The 23,915-nt window shown below is 55.0% G+C and overlaps 1 protein-coding gene across 5 annotated transcripts in view; it reads right to left on the bottom strand.

Moving 5' to 3' along the window:
- Positions 1-22,806, bottom strand: part of LOC136627261 (zinc finger protein 260-like) — a 70,194-nt gene extending 47,388 nt beyond the window's left edge. For 2 of the 5 annotated variants that reach the window (XM_066602208.1, XM_066602209.1), the window contains exon 1: positions 22,445-22,804. The gene's annotated coding sequence lies outside the window, so the exon portion shown is untranslated. Of the gene's footprint in view, positions 1-22,444 lie in introns of all 5 variants that reach the window. The other 3 variants (XM_066602210.1, XM_066602211.1, XM_066602212.1) reach the window with 2 other exon arrangements.
- Positions 22,807-23,915: the final 1,109 nt, after the last annotated feature.

Raw genomic sequence — 23,915 nt, 5'->3', positions numbered from 1 at the left:
ACTAACCCCCTCATCATCTCCCCCTGACACTACTACTACCCCCTCATCATCTCCCCCTGACACTACTACTATCCCCCTCATCATCTCCCCCTGACACTACTACTACCCCCTCATCATCTCCCCCTGACACTACTACTATCCCCTCATCATCTCCCCCTGACACCACTACTACCCCCTCATCATCTCCCCCTGACACTACTACTATCCCCCTCATCATCTCCCCCTGACACTACTACTACCCCCTCATCATCTCCCCCTGACACTACTACTACCCCCTCATCATCTCCCCCTGACACTACTACTACCCCCCCATCATCTCCCCCTGACACTACTACTACTCCGCTCATCATCTCCCCCTGACACTACTACTATCCCCTCATCATCTCCCCCCCCAACACTACTATCCCCCTCATCATCTCCCCCTGACACTACTACCCCCCTCATCATCTCCCCCCCTCCCGACACTACTACTATCCCCTCATCATCTCCCCCTGACACTACTACTACCCCCTCATCATCTCCCTCTGACACTACTACTACTCCGCTCATCATCTCCCCCTGACACTACTACTATCCCCTCATCATCTCCCCCCCCAACACTACTATCCCCCTCATCATCTCCCCCTGACACTACTACTACCGCCCTCATCATCTCCCCCTGACACTACTACTACCCCCTCATCATCTCCCCCTGACACTACTACTACCCCTCATCATCTCTCCCTGACACTACTACTACCCCCTCATCATCTCCCCCTGACACTACTACTACCCCCTCATCATCTCCCCCTGACACTACTACTACCCCCCTCATCATCTCCCCCTGACACTACTACTACCCCCTCATCATCTCCCCCTGACACTACTACTACTCCCCTCATCATCTCCCCCTGACACTACTACTACCCCCATCATCTCCCCCTGACACTACTACTACCCCCATCATCTCCCCCTGACACTACTACTACCCCCTCATCATCTCCCCCTGACACTACTACTATCCCCCTCATCATCTCCCCCTGACACTACTACTACTCCCCTCATCATCACCCCCTGACACTACTACTACCCCCTCATCATCTCCCCCTGACACTACTACTACCCCCTCATCATCTCCCCCTGACACTACTACTAGCCCCTCATCATCTCCCCCTGACACTACTACTACCCCCTCATCATCTCCCCCTGACACTACTACTACCCCCCTCATCATCTCCCCCTGACACTACTACTACCCCCTCATCATCTCCCCTGACACTACTAGTACCCCCCTCATCATCTCCCCCTGACACTACTACTACCCCCTCATCATCTCCCCCTGGCACTACTACTACCCCCTCATCATCTCCCCCTGGCACTACTACTACCCCCTCATCATCTCCCCCTGGCACTACTACTACCCCCTCATCATCTCCCCCTGGCACTACTACTACCCCCCTCATCATCTCCCCCTGACACTACTACTACCCCCCTCATCATCTCCCCCTGACACTACTACTACCCCCCTCATCATCTCCCCCTGGCACTACTACTACCCCCTCATCATCTCCCCCTGGCACTACTACTACCCCCTCATCATCTCCCCCTGACACTACTACTACTCCCCTCATCATCTCCCCCCGACACTACTACTACCCCCTCATCATCTCCCCCTGACACTACTACTATCCCCCTCATCATCTCCCCCTGACACTACTACTATCCCCTCATCATCTCCCCCTGACACTACTACTACCCCCCTCATCATCTCCCCCTGACACTACTACTACCCCCCTCATCATCTCCCCGACACTACTACTATCCACTCATCATCTCCCCCTGACACTACTACTACCCCCCTCATCATCTCCCCCCCGACACTACTACTACCCCCTCATCATCTCCCCCTGACACTACTATCCCCCTCATCATCTCCCCCTGACACTACTATCCCACTCATCATCTCCCCCTGACACTACTACTACTCCCTCATCATCTCCCCCTGACACTACTACTACTCCCTCATTATCTCCCCCTGACACTACTACTACTCCCTCATCATCTCCCCCTGACACTACTACTACTCCCTCATCATCTCCCCCTGACACTACTACTACTCCCCTCATCATCTCCCCCTGACACTACTACTACCCCCCTCATCATCTCCCCCTGACACTACTACTACTCCCTCATCATCTCCCCTGACACTACTACTACTCCCTCATCATCTCCCCCTGACACTACTACTACCCCCTCATCATCTCCCCCTGACACTACTACTACCCCCCTCATCATCTCCCCCTGACACTACTACTACCCCCTCATCATCTCCCCCTGACACTACTACTACCCCCTCATCATCTCCCCCTGACACTACTACTATCCCCCTCATCATCTCCCCCTGACACTACTACTACCCCCTCATCATCTCCCACTGACACTACTACTATCCCCCTCATCATCTCCCCCTGACACTACTACTATCCCCCTCATCATCTCCCCCCGACACTACTACTCCCCTCATCATCTCCCCGACACTACTACTACCCCCTCATCATCTCCCCCTGACACTACTACTACCCCCCTCATCATCTCCCCCTGACACTACTACTACTCCCCTCATCATTTCCCCCCGGACACTACTACTACCCCCTCATCATCTCCCCCTGACACTACTACTACCCCCCTCATCATCTCCCCCTGACACCACTACTACCCCCTCATCATCTCCCCCTGACACTACTACTACCCCCTCATCATCTCCCCGATACTACTACTACTACCCCCTCATCATCTCCCCCTGACACTACTACTATCCCCCTCATCATCTCCCCCTGACACTACTACTACTCCCTCATCATCTCCCCCTGACACTACTACTACCCCCTCATCATCTCCCCCTGACACCACTACTATCCCCCTCATCATCTCCCCCTGACACTACTACTACCCCCTCATCATCTCCCCCTGACACTACTACTACCCCCCTCATCATCTCCCCCTGACACTACTACTAACCCCCTCATCATCTCCCCCTGACACTACTACTACCCCCTCATCATCTCCCCCTGACACTACTACTATCCCCCTCATCATCTCCCCCTGACACTACTACTACCCCCCTCATCATCTCCCCCTGACACTACTACTATCCCCCTCATCATCTCCCCCTGACACTACTACTACCCCCCTCATCATCTCCCCCTGCCACTACTACTACCCCCCTCATCATCTCCCCCTGCCACTACTACTACCCCTCATCATCTCCCCCTGACACTACTACTACCCCTCATCATCTCCCCCTGACACTACTACTACCCCTCATCATCTCCCCCTGACACTACTACTACCCCCCTCATCATCTCCCCCTGACACTACTACTATCCCCTCATCATCTCCCCCTGACACCACTACTACCCCCTCATCATCTCCCCCTGACACTACTACTACCCCCTCATCATCTCGCCCTGACACTACTACTACCCCCCTCATCATCTCCCCCTGACACTACTACTACCCCCCCTCATCATCTCCCCCTGACACTACTACTACCCCCCTCATCATCTCCCCCTGACACTACTACTACCCCCCCTCATCATCTCCCCCTGACACTACTACTACCCCCCCTCATCATCTCCCCCTGACACTACTACTACCCCCTCATCATCTCCCCTGACACTACTACTACCCCCCTCATCATCTCCCCCCCGACACTACTACTACCCCCTCATCATCTCCCCCTGACACTACTATCCCCCTCATCATCTCCCCCTGACACTACTATCCCCCTCATCATCTCCCCCTGACACTACTATCCCCCTCATCATCTCCCCCTGACACTACTATCCCCCTCATCATCTCCCCCTGACACTACTACTACTCCCTCATCATCTCCCCCTGACACTACTACTACTCCCTCATCATCTCCCCCTGACACTACTACTACTCCCCTCATCATCTCCCCCTGACACTACTACTACCCCCTCATCATCTCCCCCTGACACTACTACTACCCCCCTCATCATCTCCCCCTGACACTACTACTACCCCCTCATCATCTCCCCCTGACACTACTACTACCCCCTCATCATCTCCCCCTGACACTACTACTATCCCCCTCATCATCTCCCCCTGACACTACTACTACCCCCTCATCATCTCCCCCTGACACTACTACTACCCCCCTCATCATCTCCCCCTGACACTACTACTACCCCCCCTCATCATCTCCCCCTGACACTACTACTACCCCCTCATCATCTCCCCTGACACTACTACTACCCCCTCATCATCTCCCCCCCGACACTACTACTACCCCCTCATCATCTCCCCCTGACACTACTATCCCCCTCATCATCTCCCCCTGACACTACTATCCCCCTCATCATCTCCCCCTGACACTACTACTACCCCCTCATCATGTCCCCCTGACACTACTACTACTCCCTCATCATCTCCCCCTGACACTACTACTACTCCCCTCATCATGTCCCCCTGACACTACTACTACCCCCTCATCATCTCCCCCTGACACTACTACCCCCCTCATCATCTCCCCCTGACACTACTACTACCCCCTCATCATCTCCCCCTGACACTACTACTATCCCCTCATCATCTCCCCCTGACACTACTACTACCCCCTCATCATCTCCCCCTGACACTACTACTACCCCCCTCATCATCTCCCCCTGACACTACTACTACTCCCCTCATCATTTCCCCCCGGACACTACTACTACCCCCTCATCATCTCCCCCTGACACTACTACTACCCCCCTCATCATCTCCCCCTGACACCACTACTACCCCCTCATCATCTCCCCCTGACACTACTACTACCCCCTCATCATCTCCCCGATACTACTACTACTACCCCCTCATCATCTCCCCCTGACACTACTACTATCCCCCTCATCATCTCCCCCTGACACTACTACTACTCCCTCATCATCTCCCCCTGACACTACTACTACCCCCCTCATCATCTCCCCCTGACACTACTACTACCCCCCTCATCATCTCCCCCTGACACTACTACTACCCCCTCATCATCTCCCCGACACCACTACTATCCCCCTCATCATCTCCCCCTGACACTACTACTATCCCCCTCATCATCTCCCCCTGACACTACTACTACCCCCTCATCATCTCACCCTGACACTACTACTACCCCCTCATCATCTCCCCCTGACACTACTACTACCCCCTCATCATCTCCCCCTGACACTACTACTACTCCGCTCATCATCTCCCCCTGACACTACTACTACCCCCCTCATCATCTCCCCCTGACACTACTACTACTCCTCTCATCATCTTCCCCTGACACTACTACTACCCCCCTCATCATCTCCCCCTGACACTACTACTATCCCCTCATCATCTCCCCCCCCAACACTACTACTACCCCCTCATCATCTCCCCCTGACACTACTACTACGCCCTCATCATCTCCCCCTGACACTACTACTACCCCCTCATCATCTCCCCCTGACACTACTACTATCCCCCTCATCATCTCCCCCCGACACTACTACTACCCCCTCATCATCTCCCCGACACCACTACTACCCCCCTCATCATCTCCCCCTCACACTACTACTACCCCCCTCATCATCTCCCCCTGACACTACTACTACCCCCCTCATCATCTCCCCCTGACACTACTACTACCCCCTCATCATCTCCCCCTGACACTACTACTACCCCCTCATCATCTCCCCCTGACACTACTACTACCCCCCTCATCATCTCCCCCTGACACTACTACTACCCCCCTCATCATCTCCCCCTGACATTACTACTACCCCCTCATCATCTCCCCCTGACACTACTACTATCCCCTCATCATCTCCCCGACACTACTACTATCCCCTCATCATCTCCCCGACACCACTACTACTCCCCTCATCATCTCCCCCTGACACTACTACTATCCCCCTCATCATCTCCCCGACACCACTACTACTCCCCTCATCATCTCCCCCTGACACTACTACTACCCCCTCATCATCTCCCCTGACACTACTACTATCCCCCTGACACTACTACTACCCCCTCATCATCTCCCCCTGACACTACTACTACTCGCTCATCATCTCCCCCTGACACTACTACTATCCCCCTCATCATCTCCCCCTGACACTACTACTACCCCCCTCATCATCTCCCCCTGACACTACTACTACCCCCCTCATCATCTCCCCCTGACACTACTACTACCCCCTCATCATCTCCCCCTGACACTACTACTACCCCCTCATCATCTCCCCCTGACACTACTACTACCCCCTCATCATCTCCCCCTGACACTACTACTACCCCCTCATCATCTCCCCCTGACACTACTACTACCCCCTCATCATCTCCCCCTGACACTACTACTACCCCCTCATCATCTCCCCCTGACACTACTACTACCCCCTCATCATCTCCCCCTGACACTACTACTACCCCCTCATCATCTCCCCTGACACTACTACTACCCCCTCATCATCTCCCCCTGACACTACTACTACCCCCTCATCATCTCCCCTGACACTACTACTACCCCCTCATCATCTCCTCCTGACACCACTACTATCCCCCTCATCATCTCCCCCTGACACTACTACTACCCCCTCATCATCTCCCCCTGACACTACTACTACCCCCTCATCATCTCCCCGACACCACTACTATCCCCCTCATCATCTCCCCCTGACACTACTACTACCCCCTCATCATCTCCCCCTGACACTACTACTACCCCCTCATCATCTCCCCTGACACTACTACTACCCCCTCATCATCTCCCCCTGACACTACTACTACCCCCTCATCATCTCCCCCTGGCACTACTACTACCCCCTCATCATCTCCCCCTGGCACTACTACTACCCCCTCATCATCTCCCCCTGGCACTACTACTACCCCCCTCATCATCTCCCCCTGACACTACTACTACCCCCCTCATCATCTCCCCCTGACACTACTACTACCCCCCTCATCATCTCCCCGACACTACTACTATCCTCTCATCATCTCCCCCTGACACTACTACTACCCCCCTCATCATCTCCCCGACACTACTACTATCCTCTCATCATCTCCCCCTGACACTACTACTACCCCCTCATCATCTCCCCGACACCACTACTATCCCCCTCATCATCTCCCCGACACTACTACGACCCCCTCATCATCTCCCCTGACACTACTACTATCCCCCTCATCATCTCCCCCTGACACTACTACTACCCCCTCATCATCTCCCCCTGACACTACTACTACTCCCCTCATCATCTCCCCCTGACCCCACTACTACCCCCTCATCATCTCCCCGACACCACTACTATCCCCCTCATCATCTCCCCCTGACACTACTACTACCCCCTCATCATCTCCCCCTGACACTACTACTACCCCCTCATCATCTCCCCGACACCACTACTATCCCCCTCATCATCTCCCCGACACTACTACGACCCCCTCATCATCTCCCCTGACACTACTACTATCCCCCTCATCATCTCCCCCTGACACTACTACTACCCCCTCATCATCTCGTCCTGACACTACTACTACCCCCTCATCATCTCCCCCTGACACTACTACTACCCCCCTCATCATCTCCCCCTGACACTACTACTACCCCCTCATCATCTCCCCTGACACTACTACTACCCCCTCATCATCTCCCCTGACACTACTACTACCCCCCTCATCATCTCCCCCTGACACTACTACTACCCCCTCATCATCTCCCCGACACCACTACTATCCCCCTCATCATCTCCCCCTGACACTACTACTACCCCCTCATCATCTCCCCTGACACTACTAGTACCCCCCTCATCATCTCCCCCCCGACACTACTACTACCCCCTCATCATCTCCCCCTGACACTACTATCCCCCTCATCATCTCCCCCTGACACTACTACTACTCCCTCATCATCTCCCCCTGACACTACTACTACCCCCCTCATCATCTCCCCTGACACTACTACTATCCCCCTCATCATCTCCCCCCGACACTACTACTATCCCCCTCATCATCTCCCCCTGACACTACTACTACCCACTCATCATCTCCCCCTGACACTACTACTACTCCCCTCATCATCTCCCCCTGACACTACTACTACCCCCTCATCATCTCCCCCTGACACTACTACTACCCCCCTCATCATCTCCCCCGACACTACTACTACCCCCCTCATCATCTCCCCCTGACACTACTACTACCCCCCTCATCATCTCCCCCTGACACTACTACTACCCCCTCATCATCTCCCCCTGACACTACTACTACCCCCTCATCATCTCCCACTGACACTACTACTATCCCCCTCATCATCTCCCCCTGACACTACTACTACTCCCCTCATCATTTCCCCCCGGACACTACTACTACCCCCTCATCATCTCCCCCTGACACCACTACTACCCCCTCATCATCTCCCCGATACTACTACTACTACCCCCCTCATCATCTCCCCCTGACACTACTACTATCCCCCTCATCATCTCCCCCTGACACTACTACTACCCCCCTCATCATCTCCCCCTGACACTACTACTACCCCCTCATCATCTCCCCGACACCACTACTATCCCCCTCATCATCTCCCCCTGACACTACTACTACCCCCCTCATCATCTCCCCCTGACACTACTACTACCCCCCTCATCATCTCCCCCTGACACTACTACTACCCCCCTCATCATCTCCCCTGACACTACTACTCCCCTCATCATCTCCCCCTGACACTACTACTACCCCCTCATCATCTCCCCCTGACACTACTACTACCCCCTCATCATCTCCCCCTGACACCACTACTATCCCCCTCATCATCTCCCCCTGACACCACTACTATCCCCCTCATCATCTCCCCCTGACACCACTACTATCCCCCTCATCATCTCCCCCTGACACCACTACTATCCCCCTCATCATCTCCCCCTGACACTACTACTATCCCCCTCATCATCTCCCCCTGACACTACTACTACCCCCCTCATCATCTCCCCCTGACACTACTACTACCCCCTCATCATCTCCCCCTGACACTACTACTAACCCCCTCATCATCTCCCCCTGACACTACTACTACCCCCTCATCATCTCCCCCTGACACTACTACTATCCCCCTCATCATCTCCCCCTGACACTACTACTACCCCCCTCATCATCTCCCCCTGACACTACTACTATCCCCTCATCATCTCCCCCTGACACCACTACTACCCCCTCATCATCTCCCCCTGACACTACTACTATCCCCCTCATCATCTCCCCCTGACACTACTACTACCCCCTCATCATCTCCCCCTGACACTACTACTACCCCCTCATCATCTCCCCCTGACACTACTACTATCCCCCTCATCATCTCCCCCTGACACTACTACTACCCCCTCATCATCTCCCCCTGACACTACTACTCCATCCTCATCATCTCCCCCTGACACTACTACTACCCCCTCATCATCTCCCCCTGACACTACTACTACCCCCCTCATCATCTCCCCGACACTACTACTATCCTCTCATCATCTCCCCCTGACACTACTACTACCCCCTCATCATCTCCCCCTGACACTACTACTACTCCCCTCATCATCTCCCCCTGACCCCACTACTACCCCCTCATCATCTCCCCGACACCACTACTATCCCCCTCATCATCTCCCCCTGACACTACTACTACCCCCTCATCATCTCCCCCTGACACTACTACTACCCCCTCATCATCTCCCCGACACCACTACTATCCCCCTCATCATCTCCCCGACACTACTACGACCCCCTCATCATCTCCCCTGACACTACTACTATCCCCCTCATCATCTCCCCCTGACACTACTACTACCCCCTCATCATCTCGTCCTGACACTACTACTACCCCCTCATCATCTCCCCCTGACACTACTACTACCCCCCTCATCATCTCCCCCTGACACTACTACTACCCCCTCATCATCTCCCCTGACACTACTACTACCCCCTCATCATCTCCCCTGACACTACTACTACCCCCCTCATCATCTCCCCCTGACACTACTACTACCCCCTCATCATCTCCCCGACACCACTACTATCCCCCTCATCATCTCCCCCTGACACTACTACTACCCCCCTCATCATCTCCCCTGACACTACTAGTACCCCCCTCATCATCTCCCCCTGACACTACTATCCCCCTCATCATCTCCCCCTGACACTACTACTACTCCCTCATCATCTCCCCCTGACACTACTACTACCCCCCTCATCATCTCCCCTGACACTACTACTATCCCCCTCATCATCTCCCCCCGACACTACTACTATCCCCCTCATCATCTCCCCCTGACACTACTACTACCCCCCTCATCATCTCCCCCTGACACTACTACTACCCCCCTCATCATCTCCCCTGACACTACTACTCCCCTCATCATCTCCCCCTGACACTACTACTACCCCCTCATCATCTCCCCCTGACACTACTACTACCCCCTCATCATCTCCCCCTGACACCACTACTATCCCCCTCATCATCTCCCCCTGACACCACTACTATCCCCCTCATCATCTCCCCCTGACACTACTACTATCCCCCTCATCATCTCCCCCTGACACTACTACTACCCCCCTCATCATCTCCCCCTGACACTACTACTACCCCCTCATCATCTCCCCCTGACACTACTACTAACCCCCTCATCATCTCCCCCTGACACTACTACTACCCCCTCATCATCTCCCCCTGACACTACTACTATCCCCCTCATCATCTCCCCCTGACACTACTACTACCCCCCTCATCATCTCCCCCTGACACTACTACTATCCCCTCATCATCTCCCCCTGACACCACTACTACCCCCTCATCATCTCCCCCTGACACTACTACTATCCCCCTCATCATCTCCCCCTGACACTACTACTACCCCCTCATCATCTCCCCCTGACACTACTACTACCCCCTCATCATCTCCCCCTGACACTACTACTATCCCCCTCATCATCTCCCCCTGACACTACTACTACCCCCTCATCATCTCCCCCTGACACTACTACTCCATCCTCATCATCTCCCCCTGACACTACTACTACCCCCTCATCATCTCCCCCTGACACTACTACTACCCCCCTCATCATCTCCCCGACACTACTACTATCCTCTCATCATCTCCCCCTGACACTACTACTACCCCCTCATCATCTCCCCCTGACACTACTACTACTCCCCTCATCATCTCCCCCTGACCCCACTACTACCCCCTCATCATCTCCCCGACACCACTACTATCCCCCTCATCATCTCCCCCTGACACTACTACTACCCCCTCATCATCTCCCCCTGACACTACTACTACCCCCTCATCATCTCCCCGACACCACTACTATCCCCCTCATCATCTCCCCGACACTACTACGACCCCCTCATCATCTCCCCTGACACTACTACTATCCCCCTCATCATCTCCCCCTGACACTACTACTACCCCCTCATCATCTCGTCCTGACACTACTACTACCCCCTCATCATCTCCCCCTGACACTACTACTACCCCCCTCATCATCTCCCCCTGACACTACTACTACCCCCTCATCATCTCCCCTGACACTACTACTACCCCCTCATCATCTCCCCTGACACTACTACTACCCCCCTCATCATCTCCCCCTGACACTACTACTACCCCCTCATCATCTCCCCGACACCACTACTATCCCCCTCATCATCTCCCCCTGACACTACTACTACCCCCTCATCATCTCCCCTGACACTACTAGTACCCCCCTCATCATCTCCCCCTGACACTACTATCCCCCTCATCATCTCCCCCTGACACTACTACTACTCCCTCATCATCTCCCCCTGACACTACTACTACCCCCCTCATCATCTCCCCTGACACTACTACTATCCCCCTCATCATCTCCCCCCGACACTACTACTATCCCCCTCATCATCTCCCCCTGACACTACTACTACCCCCTCATCATCTCCCCCTGACACTACTACTACTCCCCTCATCATCTCCCCCTGACACTACTACTACCCCCTCATCATCTCCCCCTGACACTACTACTACCCCCCTCATCATCTCCCCCGACACTACTACTACCCCCCTCATCATCTCCCCCTGACACTACTACTACCCCCCTCATCATCTCCCCCTGACACTACTACTACCCCCTCATCATCTCCCCCTGACACTACTACTACCCCCTCATCATCTCCCCCTGACACCACTACTACCCCCTCATCATCTCCCCCTGACACTACTACTACCCCCTCATCATCTCCCCGATACTACTACTACTACCCCCCTCATCATCTCCCCCTGACACTACTACTATCCCCCTCATCATCTCCCCCTGACACTACTACTACCCCCCTCATCATCTCCCCCTGACACTACTACTACCCCCTCATCATCTCCCCGACACTACTACTACCCCCCTCATCATCTCCCCCTGACACTACTACTACCCCCCTCATCATCTCCCCCTGACACTACTACTACCCCCCTCATCATCTCCCCTGACACTACTACTCCCCTCATCATCTCCCCCTGACACTACTACTACCCCCTCATCATCTCCCCCTGACACTACTACTACCCCCTCATCATCTCCCCCTGACACCACTACTATCCCCCTCATCATCTCCCCCTGACACCACTACTATCCCCCTCATCATCTCCCCCTGACACTACTACTATCCCCCTCATCATCTCCCCCTGACACTACTACTACCCCCCTCATCATCTCCCCCTGACACTACTACTACCCCCTCATCATCTCCCCCTGACACTACTACTAACCCCCTCATCATCTCCCCCTGACACTACTACTACCCCCTCATCATCTCCCCCTGACACTACTACTATCCCCCTCATCATCTCCCCCTGACACTACTACTATCCCCCTCATCATCTCCCCCTGACACTACTACTACCCCCCTCATCATCTCCCCCTGACACTACTACTATCCCCTCATCATCTCCCCCTGACACCACTACTACCCCCTCATCATCTCCCCCTGACACTACTACTATCCCCCTCATCATCTCCCCCTGACACTACTACTACCCCCTCATCATCTCCCCCTGACACTACTACTACCCCCTCATCATCTCCCCCTGACACTACTACTATCCCCCTCATCATCTCCCCCTGACACTACTACTACCCCCTCATCATCTCCCCCTGACACTACTACTCCATCCTCATCATCTCCCCCTGACACTACTACTACCCCCTCATCATCTCCCCCTGACACTACTACTACCCCCTCATCATCTCCCCCCCCAACACTACTATTCCCCTCATCATCTCCCCCTGACACTACTACCCCCCTCATCATCTCCCCCCCCCCGACACTACTACTATCCCCTCATCATCTCCCCCTGACACTACTACTACCCCCTCATCATCTCCCTCTGACACTACTACTACTCCGCTCATCATCTCCCCCTGACACTACTACTATCCCCTCATCATCTCCCCCCCAACACTACTATCCCCCTCATCATCTCCCCCTGACACTACTACTACCCCCCTCATCATCTCCCCCCCCCGACACTACTACTATCCCCTCATCATCTCCCCGACACTACTACTATCCCCCTCATCATCTCCCCGACACCACTACTACTCCCCTCATCATCTCCCCCTGACACTACTACTATCCCCCTCATCATCTCCCCTTGACACTACTACTATCCCCCTCATCATCTCCCCGACACCACTACTACTCCCCTCATCATCTCCCCCTGACACTACTACTACCCCCTCATCATCTCCCCCTGACACTACTAGTACCCCCTCATCATCTCCCCCTGACACTACTACTACCCCTCATCATCTCCCCCTGACACTACTACTACCCCCTCATCATCTCCCCCTGACACTACTACTACCCCCTCATCATCTCCCCCTGACACTACTACTACCCCCTCATCATCTCCCCCTGACACTACTACTACCCCCTCATCATCTCCCCCTGACACTACTACTACCCCCTCATCATCTCCCCCTGACACTACTACTATCCCCCTCATCATCTCCCCCTGACACTACTACTATCCCCCTCATCATCTCCCCCTGACACTACTACTATCCCCTCATCATCACCCCCTGACACTACTACTACCCCCTCATCATCTCCCCCTGACACTACTACTATCCCCCTCATCATCTCCCCCTGACACTACTACTACTCCCCTCATCATCACCCCCTGACACTACTACTACCCCCTCATCATCTCCCCCTGACACTACTACTACCCCCCTCATCATCTCCCCCTGACACTACTACTACCCCCTCATCATCTCCCCCTGACACTACTACTACCCCCTCATCATCTCCCCCTGACACTACTACTACCCCCTCATCATCTCCCCCTGACACTACTACTACCCCCTCATCATCTCCCCCTGACACTACTACTACCCCCTCATCATCTCCCCCTGACACTACTACTACCCCCTCATCATCTCCCCTGACACTACTACTACCCCCTCATCATCTCCCCCTGACACTACTACTACCCCCTCATCATCTCCCCCTGACACTACTACTACCCCCCTCATCATCTCCCCCTGACACTACTACTACCCCCCTCATCATCTCCCCCTGACACTACTACTACCCCCCTCATCATCTCCCCCTGACACTACTACTACCCCCCTCATCATCTCCCCCTGACACTACTACTACCCCCTCATCATCTCCCCTGACACTACTACTACCCCCTCATCATCTCCTCCTGACACCACTACTATCCCCTCATCATCACCCCCTGACACTACTACTACCCCCTCATCATCTCCCCCTGACACTACTACTACCCCCTCATCATCTCCCCCTGACACTACTACTACCCCCTCATCATCTCCCCCTGACACTACTACTATCCCCCTCATCATCTCCCCTGACACTACTACTACCCCCTCATCATCTCCCCCTGACACTACTACTACCCCCTCATCATCTCCCCCTGGCACTACTACTACCCCCTCATCATCTCCCCCTGGCACTACTACTACCCCCCTCATCATCTCCCCCTGACACTACTACTACCCCCCTCATCATCTCCCCGACACTACTACTATCCACTCATCATCTCCCCCTGACACTACTACTACCCCCTCATCATCTCCCCCTGACACTACTACTACTCCCCTCATCATCTCCCCCTGACACCACTACTACCCCCTCATCATCTCCCCGACACCACTACTATCCCCCTCATCATCTCCCCCTGACACTACTACTACCCCCTCATCATCTCCCCCTGACACTACTACTACCCCCTCATCATCTCCCCGACACCACTACTATCCCCCTCATCATCTCCCCCTGACACTACTACTACCCCCTCATCATCTCCCCCTGACACTACTACTACCCCCTCATCATCTCCCCTGACACTACTACTACCCCCTCATCATCTCCCCCTGACACTACTACTACCCCCTCATCATCTCCCCCTGGCACTACTACTACCCCCTCATCATCTCCCCCTGGCACTACTACTACCCCCTCATCATCTCCACCTGGCACTACTACTACCCCCCTCATCATCTCCCCCTGACACTACTACTACCCCCCTCATCATCTCCCCGACACTACTACTATCCTCTCATCATCTCCCCCTGACACTACTACTACCCCCTCATCATCTCCCCCTGACACTACTACTACTCCCCTCATCATCTCCCCCTGACACTACTACTACCCCCCTCATCATCTCCCCCTGACACTACTACTACCCCCTCATCATCTCCCACTGACACTACTACTACCCCCCTCATCATCTCCCCCTGACACTACTACTACCCCCTCATCATCTCCCCCTGACACTACTACTACTCCCCTCATCATCTCCCCCTGACACTACTACTACCCCCTCATCATCTCCCCGACACCACTACTATCCCCCTCATCATCTCCCCCTGACACTACTACTACCCCCTCATCATCTCCCCCTGACACTACTACTACCCCCTCATCATCTCCCCGACACCACTACTATCCCCCTCATCATCTCCCCCTGACACTACTACTACCCCCTCATCATCTCCCCTGACACTACTACTATCCCCCTCATCATCTCCCCCTGACACTACTACTACCCCCTCATCATCTCGTCCTGACACTACTACTACCCCCTCATCATCTCCCCCTGACACTACTACTACCCCCCTCATCATCTCCCCCTGACACTACTACTACCTTCTCATCATCTCCCCTGACACTACTACTACCCCCTCATCATCTCCCCTGACACTACTACTGCCCCCCTCATCATCTCCCCCTGACACTACTACTACCCCCTCATCATCTCCCCGACACCACTACTATCCCCCTCATCATCTCCCCGACACTACTACTACCCCCTCATCATCTCCCCTGACACTACTAGTACCCCCCTCATCATCTCCCCCCCGAAACTACTACTACCCCCTCATCATCTCCCCCTGACACTACTATCCCCCTCATCATCTCCCCCTGACACTACTACTACTCCCTCATCATCTCCCCCTGACACTACTACTACCCCCCTCATCATCTCCCCTGACACTACTACTATCCCCCTCATCATCTCCCCCTGACACTACTACTATCCCCCTCATCATCTCCCCCTGACACTACTACTACCCCCTCATCATCTCCCCCTGACACTACTACTACCCCCCTCATCATCTCCCCCGACACTACTACTACCCCCCTCATCATCTCCCCCTGACACTACTACTACCCCCCTCATCATCTCCCCCTGACACTACTACTCCCCCCCTCATCATCTCCCCCTGACACTACTACTACCCCCTCATCATCTCCCACTGACACTACTACTATCCCCCTCATCATCTCCCCGACACTACTACTATCCCCCTCATCATCTCCCCCCGACACTACTACTCCCCTCATCATCTCCCCCTGACACTACTACTACCCCCTCATCATCTCCCCCTGACACTACTACTACCCCCCTCATCATCTCCCCCTGACACTACTACTACTCCCCTCATCATTTCCCCCCGGACACTACTACTACCCCCTCATCATCTCCCCCTGACACTACTACTACCCCCCTCATCATCTCCCCCTGACACCACTACTACCCCCTCATCATCTCCCCCTGACACTACTACTACCCCCTCATCATCTCCCCGATACTACTACTACTACCCCCTCATCATCTCCCCCTGACACTACTACTATCCCCCTCATCATCTCCCCCTGACACTACTACTACCCCCCTCATCATCTCCCCCTGACACTACTACTACCCCCTCATCATCTCCCCGACACCACTACTACCCCCCTCATCATCTCCCCCTGACACTACTACTACCCCCCTCATCATCTCCCCCTGACACTACTACTACCCCCCTCATCATCTCCCCCTGACACTACTACTACCCCCCTCATCATCTCCCCTGACACTACTACTCCCCTCATCATCTCCCCCTGACACTACTACTACCCCCTCATCATCTCCCCCTGACACTACTACTACCCCCTCATCATCTCCCCCTGACACCACTACTATCCCCCTCATCATCTCCCCCTGACACCACTACTATCCCCCTCATCATCTCCCCCTGACACTACTACTATCCCCCTCATCATCTCCCCCTGACACTACTACTACCCCCCTCATCATCTCCCCCTGACACTACTACTACCCCCTCATCATCTCCCCCTGACACTACTACTAACCCCCTCATCATCTCCCCCTGACACTACTACTACCCCCCTCATCATCTCCCCCTGACACTACTACTATCCCCCTCATCATCTCCCCCTGACACTACTACTACCCCCCTCATCATCTCCCCCTGACACTACTACTATCCCCTCATCATCTCCCCCTGACACCACTACTACCCCCTCATCATCTCCCCCTGACACTACTACTATCCCCCTCATCATCTCCCCCTGACACTACTACTACCCCCTCATCATCTCCCCCTGACACTACTACTACCCCCTCATCATCTCCCCCTGACACTACTACCCCCCATCGTCTCCCCCTGACACTACTACTACTCCGCTCATCATCTCCCCCTGACACTACTACTATCCCCCTCATCATCTCCCCCTGACACTACTACTACCCCCTCATCATCTCCCCCTGACACTACTACTACCCCCCTCATCATCTCCCCCGACACTACTACTACCCCCCCTCATCATCTCCCCCTGACACTACTACTACCCCCCTCATCATCTCCCCCTGACACTACTACTCCCCCCCTCATCATCTCCCCCTGACACTACTACTCCCCCCTCATCATCTCCCCCTGACACTACTACTATCCCCCTCATCATCTCCCCCTGACACTACTACTATCCCCCTCATCATCTCCCCCCGACACTACTACTCCCCTCATCATCTCCCCCTGACACTACTACTACCCCCTCATCATCTCCCCCTGACACTACTACTACCCCCCTCATCATCTCCCCCTGACACTACTACTATCCCCTCATCATCTCCCCCTGACACTACTACTACCCCCTCATCATCTCCCCCTGACACTACTACTACCCCCTCATCATCTCCCCCTGACACTACTACTACCCCCCCATCATCTCCCCCTGACACTACTACTACTCCGCTCATCATCTCCCCCTGACACTACTACTACCCCCTCATCATCTCCCCCTGACACTACTACTCCATCCTCATCATCTCCCCCTGACACTACTACTACCCCCTCATCATCTCCCCCTGACACTACTACTCCATCCTCATCATCTCCCCCTGACACTACTACTACCCCCTCATCATCTCCCCCTGACACTACTACTATCCCCCTCATCATCTCCCCCCCCCCAACACTACTATCCCCCTCATCATCTCCCCCTGACACTACTACCCCCCTCATCATCTCCCCCCCCCGACACTACTACTATCCCCTCATCATCTCCCCCTGACACTACTACTACCCCCTCATCATCTCCCTCTGACACTACTACTATCCCCTCATCATCTCCCCCCCCCCGACACTACTACTATCCCCTCATCATCTCCCCGACACTACTACTATCCCCCTCATCATCTCCCCGACACCACTACTACTCCCCTCATCATCTCCCCCTGACACTACTACTATCCCCCTCATCATCTCCCCTTGACACTACTACTATCCCCCTCATCATCTCCCCGACACCACTACTACTCCCCTCATCATCTCCCCCTGACACTACTACTACCCCCTCATCATCTCCCCCTGACACTACTACTACCCCCTCATCATCTCCCCCTGACACTACTACCCCTCATCATCTCTCCCTGTCACTACTACTACCCCTCATCTCCCCCTGACACTACTACTACCCCCTCATCATCTCCCCCTGACACTACTACTACCCCTCATCATCTCCCCCTGACACTACTACTACCCCCTCATCATCTCCCCCTGACACTACTACTACCCCCTCATCATCTCCCCCTGACACTACTACTATCCCCCTCATCATCTCCCCCTGACACTACTACTACTCCCCTCATCATCACCCCCTGACACTACTACTACCCCCTCATCATCTCCCCCTGACAATACTACTACCCCCTCATCATCTCCCCCTGACACTACTACTACCCCCTCATCATCTCCCCCTGACACTACTACTACCCCCTCATCATCTCCCCCTGACACTACTACTACCCCCTCATCATCTCCCCCTGACACTACTACTACCCCCTCATCATCTCCCCGACACTACTACTACCCCCTCATTATCTCCCCCTGACACTACTACTACCCCCTCATCATCTCCCCTGACACTACTACTACCCCCTCATCATCTCCCCCTGACACTACTACTACCCACTCATCATCTCCCCCTGGCACTACTACTACCCCCTCATCATCTCCCCCTGGTACTACTACTACCCCCTCATCATCTCCCCCTGGCACTACTACTACCCCCTCATCATCTCCCCCTGGCACTACTACTACCCCCTCATCATCTCCCCCTGGCACTACTACTACCCCCCTCATCATCTCCCCCTGACACTACTACTACCCCCCTCATCATCTCCCCGACACTACTACTATCCACTCATCATCTCCCCCTGACACTACTACTACCCCGTCATCATCTCCCCCTGACACTACTACTACTCCCCTCATCATCTCCCCCTGACACCACTACTACCCCCTCATCATCTCCCCCTGACACTACTACTACCCCCTCATCATCTCCCCGATACTACTACTACTACCCCCTCATCATCTCCCCCTGACACTACTACTATCCCCCTCATCATCTCCCCCTGACACTACTACTACTCCCTCATCATCTCCCCCTGACACTACTACTACCCCCCTCATCATCTCCCCCTGACACTACTACCCCCTCATCATCTCCCCCTGACACTACTACTATCCCCTCATCATCTCCCCCTGACACCACTACTACCCCCTCATCATCTCCCCCTGACACTACTACTATCCCCCTCATCATCTCCCCCTGACACTACTACTATCCCCCTCATCATCTCCCCCTGACACTACTACTACCCCCTCATCATATCCCCCTGACACTACTACTACCCCCTCATCATCTCCCCCTGACACTACTACTACCCCCCTCATCATCTCCCCCTGACACCACTACTACCCCCTCATCATCTCCCCCTGACACTACTACTACCCCCCTCATCATCTCCCCCTGACACTACTACTACCCCCTCATCATCTCCCCCTGACACCACTACTACCCCTTCATCATCTCCCCCTGACACTACTACTACCCCCCCTCATCATCTCCCCCTGACACTACTACTACCCCCTCATCATCTCCCCCTGGCACTACTACTACCCCCTCATCATCTCCCCCTGGCACTACTACTACCCCCCTCATCATCTCCCCCTGACACTACTACTACCCCCCTCATCATCTCCCCGACACTACTACTATCCACTCATCATCTCCCCCTGACACTACTACTACCCCGTCATCATCTCCCCCTGACACTACTACTACTCCCCTCATCATCTCCCCCTGACACCACTACTACCCCCTCATCATCTCCCCCTGACACTACTACTACCCCCTCATCATCTCCCCGATACTACTACTACTACCCCCTCATCATCTCCCCCTGACACTACTACTATCCCCCTCATCATCTCCCCCTGACACTACTACTACTCCCTCATCATCTCCCCCTGACACTACTACTACCCCCCTCATCATCTCCCCCTGACACTACTACCCCCTCATCATCTCCCCCTGACACTACTACTATCCCCTCATCATCTCCCCCTGACACCACTACTACCCCCTCATCATCTCCCCCTGACACTACTACTATCCCCCTCATCATCTCCCCCTGACACTACTACTATCCCCCTCATCATCTCCCCCTGACACTACTACTACCCCCTCATCATATCCCCCTGACACTACTACTACCCCCTCATCATATCCCCCTGACACTACTACTACCCCCTCATCATCTCCCCCTGACACTACTACTACCCCCCTCATCATCTCCCCCTGACACCACTACTACCCCCCTCATCATCTCCCCCTGACACTACTACTACCCCCTCATCATCTCCCCCTGACACTACTACTACCCCCTCATCATCTCCCCCTGACACTACTACTACCCCCTCATCATCTCCCCCTGACACTACTACTACCCCCCTCATCATCTCCCCCTGACACTACTACTACCCCCCTCATCATCTCCCCTGACACTACTACTACCCCCTCATCATCTCCCCCTGACACTACTACTACCCCCCTCATCATCTCCCCCTGACACTACTACTACCCCCCTCATCATCTCCCCTGACACCACTACTACCCCCCCTCATCATCTCCCCCCCGACACTACTACTATCCCCCTCATCATCTCCCCCCTGACACTACTACTACCCCCCTCATCATCTCCCCGACACCACTACTATCCCCCTCATCATCTCCCCCTGACACTACTACTACCCCCCTCATCATCTCCCCCTGACACTACTACTACCCCCCTCATCATCTCCCCCTGACACTACTACTACTACCCCCTCATCATCTCCCCCCCGACACTACTACTATCCCCTCATCATCTCCCCCTGACACTACTACTACCCCCTCATCATCTCCCCCCCCCGCCACTACTACTATCCCCTCATCATCTCCCCCTGACACTACTACTACCCCCCTCATCATCTCCCCCTGACACTACTACTACCCCCCTCATCATCTCCCCCTGACACTACTACTACCCCCCTCATCATCTCCCCCTGACACTACTACTACCCCCTCATCATCTCCCCCTGACACTACTACTACCCCCCTCATCATCTCCCCCTGACACTACTACTATCCCCCTCATCATCTCCCCCTGACACTACTACTATCCCCCTCATCATCAGCTCCTCACTGATCTCAGCCCCCGACCGATCCTGTTTCGTCCCCACAAACCGCCTGACGTCATCTTACCGCGGAAAACCAGGCTGATAACAGCGAGACTGCTCACAGCAGCGGCGACCTGGTCATGTGACAGTAGGGGCGGAGTTCAGGCGTAGAATTAAGGACCTGCAAGATGTCCTGTCATGTGACTGCGTGTAGGGAGGAGTCAGCGACAACATTGTGACGTCACCACAGGTCCTTCAGCCAATATAGAGCTGATCACGTGTGTATGACGTCACCACAGGTCCGCTCGCTCTCTGCTGGCATGGCGGAATAGGGCAGAAGTGTGGTGGAAAGTTACTGTGCCTCCGCGGGGATGGTGAGAGTGAGCGCCGAGCCAACGGCCATACAGGAGGCGTGAGAGGGTTGTAGAGGACGGCTTCACGGCTCCATGATGAGGAAAGCTATGGCGCCTCTATACGCTGGTCATGTGACGGTGCCCCGCCTCTACTCTGGTCATGTGACGGTGCGCCGCCTCTACGCTCTGGTCATGTGACGGTGCGCCGCCTCTACACTGGTCATGTGACGGTGCGCCGCCTCTACACTGGTCATGTGACGGTGCGCCGCCTCTACGCTCTGGTCATGTGACGGTGCGCCGCCTCTACGCTCTGGTCATGTGACGGTGCGCCGCCTCTACACTGGTCATGTGACGGTGCGCCGCCTCTACACTGGTCATGTGACGGTGCGCCGCCTCTACGCTCTGGTCATGTGACGGTGCGCCGCCTCTACGCTCTGGTCATGTGACGGTGCGCCGCCTCTACGCTCTGGTCATGTGACGGTGCGCCGCCTCTACGCTCTGGTCATGTGACGGTGCACCGCCTCTACACTGGTCATGTGATGGTGCGCCGCCTCTACACTGGTCATGTGACGGTGCGCTGCCTCTACGCTCTGGTCATGTGACAGTGCGCCGCCTCTACACTGGTCATGTGATGGTGCGCCGCCTCTACACTGGTCATGTGACGGTGCGCTGCCTCTACGCTCTGGTCATGTGACGGTGCGCCGCCTCTACACTCTGGTCATGTGACAGTGCGCCGCCTCTACACTGGTCATGTGACGGTGCGCCGCCTCTACGCTGGTCATGTGACGGTGCGCCGCCTCTACGCTGGTCATGTGACGGTGCGCCGCCTCTACACTGGTCATGTGACAGTGCCCCGCCTCTACGCTGGTCATGTGACGGTGCGCCGCCTCTACGCTGGTCATGTGACGGTGCGCCGCCTCTACGCTGGTCATGTGACAGTGCCCCGCCTCTACGCTGGTCATGTGACTGTGCCCCGCCTCTACACTCTGGTCATGTGACGGTGCGCCGCCTCTACGCTGGTCATGTGACGGTGCGCCGCCTCTACGCTGGTCATGTGACGGTGCGCCGCCTCTACACTGGTCATGTGACAGTGCCCCGCCTCTACGCTGGTCATGTGACTGTGCCCCGCCTCTACACTCTGGTCATGTGACGGTGCGCCGCCTCTACACTGGTCATGTGACGGTGCGCCGCCTCTACGCTGGT

Source organism: Eleutherodactylus coqui, chromosome 5, assembly GCF_035609145.1.
Source record: "Eleutherodactylus coqui strain aEleCoq1 chromosome 5, aEleCoq1.hap1, whole genome shotgun sequence".
NCBI classification, from domain to species: domain Eukaryota; kingdom Metazoa; phylum Chordata; class Amphibia; order Anura; family Eleutherodactylidae; genus Eleutherodactylus; species Eleutherodactylus coqui.
The sequence above is the reverse complement of the archived record's forward strand: the minus strand, read 5'-3'. Positions and strand labels throughout refer to the sequence as shown.